This window comes from Physeter macrocephalus, unplaced genomic scaffold, assembly GCF_002837175.3.
Source record: "Physeter macrocephalus isolate SW-GA unplaced genomic scaffold, ASM283717v5 random_1863, whole genome shotgun sequence".
NCBI classification, from domain to species: domain Eukaryota; kingdom Metazoa; phylum Chordata; class Mammalia; order Artiodactyla; family Physeteridae; genus Physeter; species Physeter macrocephalus.
The window spans coordinates 3489-13236 of record NW_021147149.1 but is presented as its reverse complement, the minus strand read 5'-3'; the positions used below and the strand labels follow the sequence as shown (position 1 = coordinate 13236).

Genomic DNA, 9748 nt, shown 5'->3' with positions numbered 1-9748 from the left:
ATTAAAATTTACTCCTCAAGCTTCTCGAATTCACAATCTAGTTGGATACTCAAGGCATCTATACATGAAACAACCAGCAACACAAACATTAATGAAAAAGTGGTATAAAAACTAACACAGTGTTAAGCACTCCTTAGAAATCACCCAGTACTTGCTCATATTTGATAAAATTATCATCTCCACATTTTTAAGCACTAAAGGAACTTAAGATTCAAGTCTATGTATGACTGCTTCTTGGAGAATGAATCCTATAAGTAATAAGCATGTGAGGACAAAGAGGATGTGACTTCTTTACATTTAAATATCTATCTCTATCTAAATACAGATCAACAGGGCTACAAATATACTATTTCCTATCTGCAACCACACCTTCTGCAAACCACAGTCTCTGCTTTTGCTCATAACTTCCCTTCTGCATATACTCTACCTGCTTTAAAGTGTCCCCCCAGTCTCCCAGTCTCCTCCCTGCTCCCCCAGTCCCATAAAACTTTCCTTCATCTCATTCTCACATCACTATGATCCAACTGGTAAAAAAGCAGAAAAAGATTTCCACCGTTTATAGGTATACAGGCAGATGAGTGGATTTAATTCAAAGATCTAAGCTGTACAAAAAAAGCCAGAGTTCGACCAACTCACCTTTCCAGCTACAAATGGCATATCACCCAAGCATAATCTATAATGTGGTTGTGCAGCAAAATAGTTCCTAGAACCTCTCTGCATGGAAAAGAAAGAAGAAGAGCAATTTTACTCACATGATGATAAAAGCTGGCTATATATAGGACTAACCTGAAACATCAGCTTACTGCTGGGCTACTGCTTGTTTTATCTCTATTGGCATTATGGTCTGGAGCTCCTAATAATACTCGTCAACACATATCCTAGCCTAGGAAAGGCTAGGAAAGAAAAAATAGTTCCTGACAAAACAACAGTTAGAGTCTCAGTAGAGAAACTCTGTGTGTGTGTGTGTGTGTGTGTGTGTGTGTGTGCGTGTGCACACACGCACACGCGTGCACATGTATATACACAAACTTTTAAGTTCAGAAGAGAATGCGATACTGAATAATAACTAACATTTGTTCGGTGCTATGTAGTTCTAACACTTTCATATATATAATTTCACTGTCAGGGTGAAAATGTAGAACTAGATATTACTTATCCCCATTTTCCCAATGAAGAAACTGAGAATGAAGGAGATTTATTCATCCAAGTTTGAAGGACCACATGGTTTATAAGTGTTTTCACATAAACTACGCCAAGTAATAACCAGCACTTTGATTAATGGTTCTTTTTTCATACCTTTTCTGGTGGTTTTGACTTCCTTTTTTAAATTCTTTTTGCATTGGGAACACATGAAGTTGCTTTATCTTCAAAGATAAGTCTATTTGTTTCTAGACCAGTCTGCAACGAGGAAAAATAGGAGAGCCTAAAGTTAATACCGTAGAAATAAAAGCTGTGATTCAAATTTGAGATCTGCCACGTAAAGGCCTGTAATAAAAACCTACAGTAGTATCATATACTATAGAATGAAAAACCCATCACAGCTGTGTACTTATATCTGGAATCAATCCGTCAACATTTATCCAATATTTTAAATCAATACCACTCTCTCAATTTACTTAAAAAGCTGTCCTATAATTTGTCCTTTCACTTAGCCTGGAAACTCTTAGCTCCTTATCTGAGGTTGGTCCTTAAATTATATCTAATGAGTTAAAGGCAGTATTTCTAACTCCAAACCAATGTTTCAACATTTTCTTCTTTTCACGCACAGCATATACAACAGCGCTAGACATAAAGCAGCTGGAGAACAAAGTACAATTTCTTCCTCTTTTAAAAACTGATACACTTAGCAATATAAGAAAAAGGAACTGGAAATCTACGTCCAAAGGAACTGGGAGGTATATCAGAGAACGTTGTCAAGACCTTTTCTCTAGAAGCTTAGTAACTACATTAATTTAATATGGTACAAATTCCACAAACAATTACTAAGGATTTCAAACAAGGACTGCTGTTTTCAACTTTCCTTAAAAAATAGAATTATATACATATACACAGGTATGTGTGTGTGAGTGTGCGTCCGTGTTCGTGTGTATTTGTCTAGAACAGTGGTTTTCAAACCTGCCTATGTATCAAAATTGTCTGGAGTTTATGAGAAAATTCAGATTGTCAGGTGCCTCTCCAGACGTCATGATTTTAAACATTGTAGGCTGGGGAAATTTATATTTTAAAAGTACTTTAAAGTTCTTCAGGAAATGATGATGGAGCTCCAACACTCAGAACCAATGGATTAGTTAAAAGACATCCTGAGATCATTACTAATGCTTCCCACAATGACTGCATTCTTTGGGGACAGAATTTATTCAGTGACAAAGGAACACAGGGATTCCTACTCTCAGGAGGGTCTACATTCCCGCACATCTAACGATGCTTTATACACAGTAAACTGAATGGATATAATTCCATGAACATGAAATTACTACTCTGGAAGACCTATGAAGCCAGTGAGTTTGAAAAGTATACAAAACAAAAAAAATGTGAACTATTTTAACTTCCTAAATTCTTCCCAGGAGCTGTCATATATTTCTGTGGCAGAGTTTTAACATTTTTAAGTGCTTTCATTATATTTTCTCTTGTTCGATCTCTCCAACATTACGAAGATGTAAAATAAAGACCAGTGTCAGTGGTAAAATCCCAAGCTCTGAATGGTTACATATCTCGCCCAGGACTACACAAATTATGGTTAGACTTGGAACCACGTATCAACTCCGGCCTCTGTTCTACCACAACAGTGTTCACTATAAGAACTCAAAACCTTTACTGATATATTATCAGTAATAACTGATTTGGTCCCAACTTTTTGCCTGATAAATACAAAACAAAACTACCACAAAATAATTTTTTAAATTCATAAAATAATGAACTTGTTAATTCTGTATTTCATGTACAATAGAACTCACCACCACAATGTATATAAAGCATAACTTTAAAGTTTGCATGTTATCAGTGAGGAAACAGAGGCACAGTAAAGTGGCCTGCCTACCCTAAAAAGTGGAATGGGGAGAGAAATCAAGTAATTTCAAAATTTGTTGGTGGTCAAAAATAAAGCCACATGACTATATAACTCAGAAAGCACAGAGAGGTAAAAAATACATACAAACTGATCAGAAGGTAAATATTTGAGAAAGAAAATATATCGGGTTTAATAGAAAGAGAATATGTTAAGTCAATGAAGAATTCTGGGAAGCATTGGAAAAAACAGACAAGGTACCAAAGATGAGATAATAGATGTTTATAGTCCTGCGAGCACATTTATGAAGCGAGCCCAGGACACCGTTGGCATCTGACCACAACCTGAACTGCAGAGCCTCCTCTCCTAATTGTTTTGGAATCAGGACCTGCTTCTTGGGTTCATATTATGAGAAAACATACATGTAAATGTTATAAAACTTAAAGACTTTGGAAGGGGAGGGGCAATAAAGGAGAGGTATTTGAATTAAAAAGCTCACATGGGGAGAGTCTTCAGTTATAAATACAAGTATTTTATTTAGCCTGTAAGATTTGTTGGATATAGAAATGTGGCTGTATCTTCTAGAAATGCAGTTCTAGTTGGTATCTATAAACTCAATGATTCTGTGAATTCACACTGCCTCACCTGTTCTACCTGGTGGCCACTGCATGGGATACAAATTCAAGGCTAGGAATGAGCAGAGCCTATTCTCCTTATATGGTGGCTTTTGTAAATTAGTATGGATCAGCACCTGTTGGGCAGCCCACTACCTCAGCTACTGTCCTGGTGTCTCGAGGCCACCAAAAAAGGGAAGCACTTACAAGCAGGATACTGAATGAGGCTTTCAAACATTTCCAATGGTGACTAATATGAAAAGTTTTAGATGATTACGTATTATATTATGTATACAGTCGCTGACAGTTTTTAGTCTATTGATTAAAAAAAAAATAAAGCTGATCGAAAGCCCACAATTTTAAAAACCCTAAAGAATTGCTCAGCTTTTACTTTCTGTCTGTAAAAGTATGTTTATAGTTTTCCATATTAAGCTAAGCCTGCAAATTTATATATTGGACCATTCCAAATGATAAATAATCAAAGCAGCGCACATCTACACCTATTTATATATAAAGAGTAGCATGAAATGTGAGGAGCCTACCTGCTCACATTTCAACTTACCTGGGCTGCCTTAGCTTGCATACATTTCCTTTCCTGTTCTTTTTGATGGAGTTTTGCTTCTAACTCTTGCCTTTTTTTCTAGTGATAAAAATATTAAAAGTGATAATAGTGAAAAGAGTTTCAGTGTCTATTCGTAAAATTTTTATCCATGACTCTCCTTTGCAATTCCACAGAATTATGGGTAAAATTCACGGCCAAAGAACACAGCCTGTGTATGAAGCCATATAGGCTACATCAGCGGTCTCCAACCATTTTGGCACCAGTGACCGGTTTCTCACGGAAGACAATCTTTCTACGCATGAGGTGGGGGGGATGGTTCAGGCAGTAACGTGAGTGATGGGGAGCAGCAGATGACGCTTCGCTCGCTCACCCACCGCTTACCTGCCGTGTGGCCCGGTTCCTAATCAGTTGGGGATCCCTGGGCTACATGGAAGCTGAATCTGAAGCTTTATAGTCTCAGTGGTATTAAATACTTTCCAAATGAATCAATTAAGACTAAAATTAGGACTTCCCTGGTGGCACAGTGGTTGGGAATACACCTGCCAAGGCAGGGCACACGGGTTTGATCCCTGGTCTGGGAAGATCCCACATGCTGCGCAGGAACTAGGCCCATGTGTCACAACTGCTGAGCCTGAGCTCTAGAGCCTGCGAGCCACAACTACTGAGCCCACGTGCCACAACTACTGAAGGCCGTGTGCTCTAGGGCCCATGTGCTGCAACTACTGAGTCTGCGTGCTGCAGCTACTGAAGCCCGCGTGCCTAGCACACATGCTCTGCAACAAGGGAAGACACCGCAATGAGAAGCCCGCACACCGCAGCGAAGAGTAGCCCCCGCTCACCGCAACTAGAGAAAGCCCACGCACAGCAACAAAGACCCAATGCAGCCAAAAATAAATAAAAATGTTAGAAAAACAAACAAACAAAAAACTAAAATTAGTTCAGACAACAAAAACAAAGTGATACAAGCCTTAAGGATACTCAAAAACACTTCATCTTTCAACATTTTCAAAAAGAACTCCTTCGTTATGTACACTAAGATGGTAAAATGTGAACTTTCTCTCCAAATTTACATTTCTTCCTTTAAAAAAATTCCTATATGTTTCTTTGCTACAAGGTCACTTTTTCTCCTATAAAATAACCAATTTTACATAAGAACCAATATTATGCATTGATGAGTAAAAAAGATTTTCACTGACTTCTGCAAGGGCCTGCATCGTGGTAAGCTTGTTATACTCCTGTTCAAGAAGATCCAATTTTTCAAGCTGGTTTTGAACATGCGTTTGATCATGTTGTCGTTCTCTTTCTAGGGAAACCTGGGAAACAATATTAAATACAGCATAATAATTTGACAAAAAACTGAAAAACTAACCCTTAGAGTACTGTGTTGTATGCTACTTGTCTGGCTTTTCTTTTTTTTTTTTGATTATTCAGAGTTGTTATATTTTTAGTGTACTATTTTATACTTACATATATGTTACTATACTACAAGACTATAAAACACAATCACAGTCGTCTCTGATTTTTGTGGTCTCCACTTGCCTAGTACAGTGGCTATAAATACTTGTTGGACAAGTGAAAATAATACTTTTAGAAAGGTGTTCCTATGAATAGTTTTTCATTCATGATGCTTCTATCCTACGTATCTGATCTACAGGTCTAATCAAAAGTAATCTAAATTCCCTGAAAAAATTAAAAGGAATCTGAGATTGCTTCACCATATAAAACCTTGAAACGTAACCAGGCAAAAAACCCAATAACCTCAAATGAGACTAACCAGCTTTACTTGAGAAAAGGTAGGCTATGACCTAGACAATTGTAAAACTAACTTTTACAAATCAGTCCTTTGAAAAATCAAAAATATACTAAGTTTCTTCAGACTCACAGACTTAGAAAACAAACTTATGGTCACCAAAGGGGAAAGGTGGGGGGAATGGAAAATTGGGAGTTTGGGACTGACATGTACACACTACTATACTTAAAATAGATCACCAACAAGGACCTACTGTATAGCATACGAAACTCTGCTGAATATTCTATAATAACCTAAATGGGAAAATAATTTGAAAAAGAATAGATAAATGTATATGTATAACTGAATCACTCTGCTGTATACCTGAAACTAACACGACATTGTCAATCAACCACATTCCAATAGAAAATAAAAATTAAAAAGTACAAACGTCCAGTTACAAGTAAAATAAGTCCTAGGGATGTTGTTTGGCTTTTCATACAACGATTTATGTACTACAGAGGAATTCCAGGAAAACAATATTAAGATGAAACCAGAGGAAAATTAACAAATACAAGTGAAATCTTGTTCTTATTATATACTATTATAACATTTGGTTCTCTATACTAAGACTTGTTAATACGCTCTGAATGAAGGTATTTACTAGACATATAGGCTACACACAAATAGTTGTAATTAGTCTGGTTCTCTTACATAACTAATCTCTTAATTAAGGCAATAATCACGGTTTTGGTATGTAACCTTTACACTTCCTCTGAATTCTAGGCATAACATCCATCATTTTTTTTTTTCAGGCTTAGGGATTTGAAAAGACTGCCACCTATCAGATTTAAGGACTGACAGCCACAGGATAAACCATTAAACTAGGATAAGAAGTGGAAGTATGCTAAACTGAGGTCTACTGGTAAAAAGCAAAACATTAAGCATGCGAACTTGTAAACAGTGTATCTTCATATACAAGTCTATAGCAATAGGTATCATACTAACAGAAATTTGAATATGACAAAGTAATACAAACCAATAAATTTCTCAGGAATTTGTGTGAACTACTAATTTACTCCGACCCACCTTAGTGGATAGTTACTGCCCTTGAAATAATACATTAAGTTAAATATTGGCACAAATCACACTTCACTTCCAGTACTGGAACCACTCTTATAAAATGGGCTAATCAAACTTTACTGATGAAAAGAGGGCTTAATTCAAAGACACACACACACACATATATATATATATGTATGTCTAACAGCTATATCAATATTAGTCAAGACAGCTCACTGTTGTGTTATAGATGCTTTCTAACCCGAGAACAGAAATATGCCAATGAAGAGAACTGCGTATTACTGTACATAATGTTTTGCCATTTCCAATCATGTGGCAGATTTAACTCACCATACCTCTCCCAACCCCATCCAACACATAAAAGTGTCAGAGAAAACACGGAAATAATAATAATTGCATAGCAAGTTTGAAGAAAGGGAACGCTTCAGATGCAAAAAGGATAAATCAAAAGCAAGTAATACTGAAGCCAAATATTACATGAGGCAAGACTATAGCCTTGGTGTATAAGATACACAAGGAACGTGACATAAATCTCAGGCAACGTACCATCTGCACGGTGCAAGAGCCCAAAGCCAACAAACTATCATAAATGCAGACCAGAACCAGGGAAACCCATCGAGCCCCAGCAAAGGCAAATCCACCACCATTTCATAAGGCTGCCTACACAACTTAGAAGTATGAAATTCCCAAGATAACTCCAAAGAATAAGAGTTCATCATAAAAATATATTTATACGTATACAGTTCTCATAAGAAAAAAAATGATTTTAAAAAGACTGGGAATTTTTATAGTGTTCAAAGAGATAAAATGAAGGAATAGAAAGCAAACTAATGGTACATTAAAATAACAACAAAAATAGGTGGACTGAAGAGGACCCAAATGGAAACAAAAAAATATGGTCACAGATAAACTCAATGGCATAGTAAAGAGACCTATAATACAAATGAAAATTGCTGAAACATCCTCTTAAATATTGCTGTGCAATCAAATATTTCTTTGATCTCTCCAACTATGACTGAAAGCTGACTGAGGTGGAAAGCATTTAATTTCTTTCACACTGCAGAGTACCCAGCAAAATATTAAAAAGCATATAAACATTCAACTTTTGCATAATAAACTTAAGATGCCCAGAAACTGTGGTATTCATGATGAATTCAAATTCTATATTCATAACAGGAAAAGGAGGTATGTTTTAAAAAAATATATTTGAGACTGATGTTGCAGATGTCCTCTCGTAAATGCATACGTTACTTAAAATACCTCTGATGTGACAGAGCAAAATATTTTTGTTAAAATAACAACTGTAAAAAAGTTTTTCAAAGTATAAAGAACCTTGAAATGTGCTAACCTGAGTTGAGTCTTTAAACAAAATTCAAGAGGCAGAGAGGTACATAATATGCTTATTTATACTTTTGATAGTGTACAAAGAAGTTAACATGACTTGGAAAGAAAACACAATTAAATGTATAGTATTTTTCCCATTTAAGTAAAACCCTACCAAATACAGCAATAACAATGAAGACCAATGAAATCTTCAGACACCATAACTGATCCCAAGTAATTTCAGTCCTGTGCTGTTGTACTGTTCCAAAGCAGAAGCTGTCAAAGCTGTGTGTACAGGATATGGCAGTGTGTGTGAGGATCATCCAAAGAGGAAACTCCTCTTTTTAGCTTCGCTGAAAAAACAAACCACGTTTTTCTCAAAGCTTCCACTAGCAGTTTTTCAAAATGAACTACTGGTACTATTACCTTTTAAGATGGATGGAGAATTATTTGTAACAGCACCATTAGTCCTCACTGAGAAAAAAGGTCTTTATATCAACTTAATTTTCTCTATGACTAACTTTTCTTGAGAGTGACTCTATGAAGTAACATACCTGTTTCTCTAATACAGACGTCCTCTCCATTTCTGCATGCTTTATCATGTTACGCATGTATTCCAATTGTTTTTCTAAAAGATCACATTTATTTTCTGCAGCTAACAGCTGAGATGTCAGCTCTAAAAAGAATACATGAGAAAAGCAGAAATTAGCTCACTCGCAGAAGTTTTAGTTTTAACAAGCTGCTTAACATGAATCGACAGTATATATAACAAACATTTTCCAGTAGCTCTAGAAGCCTTTTCAGATGACCTAAGTCATTCTCTTTCTGTATGTTAGTCTAATCTGCCTTGAATTCAGACAGTAAATATAATACAGGACATCAGCACTTGTTCCACAAAATGCTCCCAAATATAAACGTAATTCTGTAGTGCTCGAAGACACTAAGCACTAGAAAACACTCATGTGGAATTTCTTTTAGAGTGATTTTATAATACTTATTTTGATAGTGTTTCATTTCTTTCATAATTAAACAAACCTTGATTGTGCTTTGATTCCTCATTCTTTGAATTCTCCCTTTCTTGTATCTGTTCATCCAGTACTTTCTTATATTCAATTGTTTCTTTAGACAAGGTTTTCACACTTTCTTCTGCCTGAATCCTTTCAAGTTCTAAACGTCGAATTTTATCTTGAAGATTCTTCAGAGCAGAAAATATAGCTGCCAAATACAAACATGGATACTATAATACATACGGAAAAAGTTCACTGAAAAAGAATAAGCTCATCTAAATAAAAAATAAAATTGATGGAGGATCACTCTTTGGGAATTATCATCACATGGTAACTGTTTTAAAAACTCCGTTTAGGGCTTCCCTGGTGGCGCAGTGGTTGCGCGTCCGCCTGCCGATGCAGGGGAACCGGGTTCGCGCCCCGGTC

General features: G+C 36.2%; 1 pseudogene; it reads right to left on the bottom strand.

The window, feature by feature from the left end:
- Positions 1-366: 366 nt before the first annotated feature.
- LOC112062875 (centrosomal protein of 57 kDa-like) lies at positions 367-9552 on the bottom strand (annotated as a pseudogene).
- Positions 9553-9748: the final 196 nt, after the last annotated feature.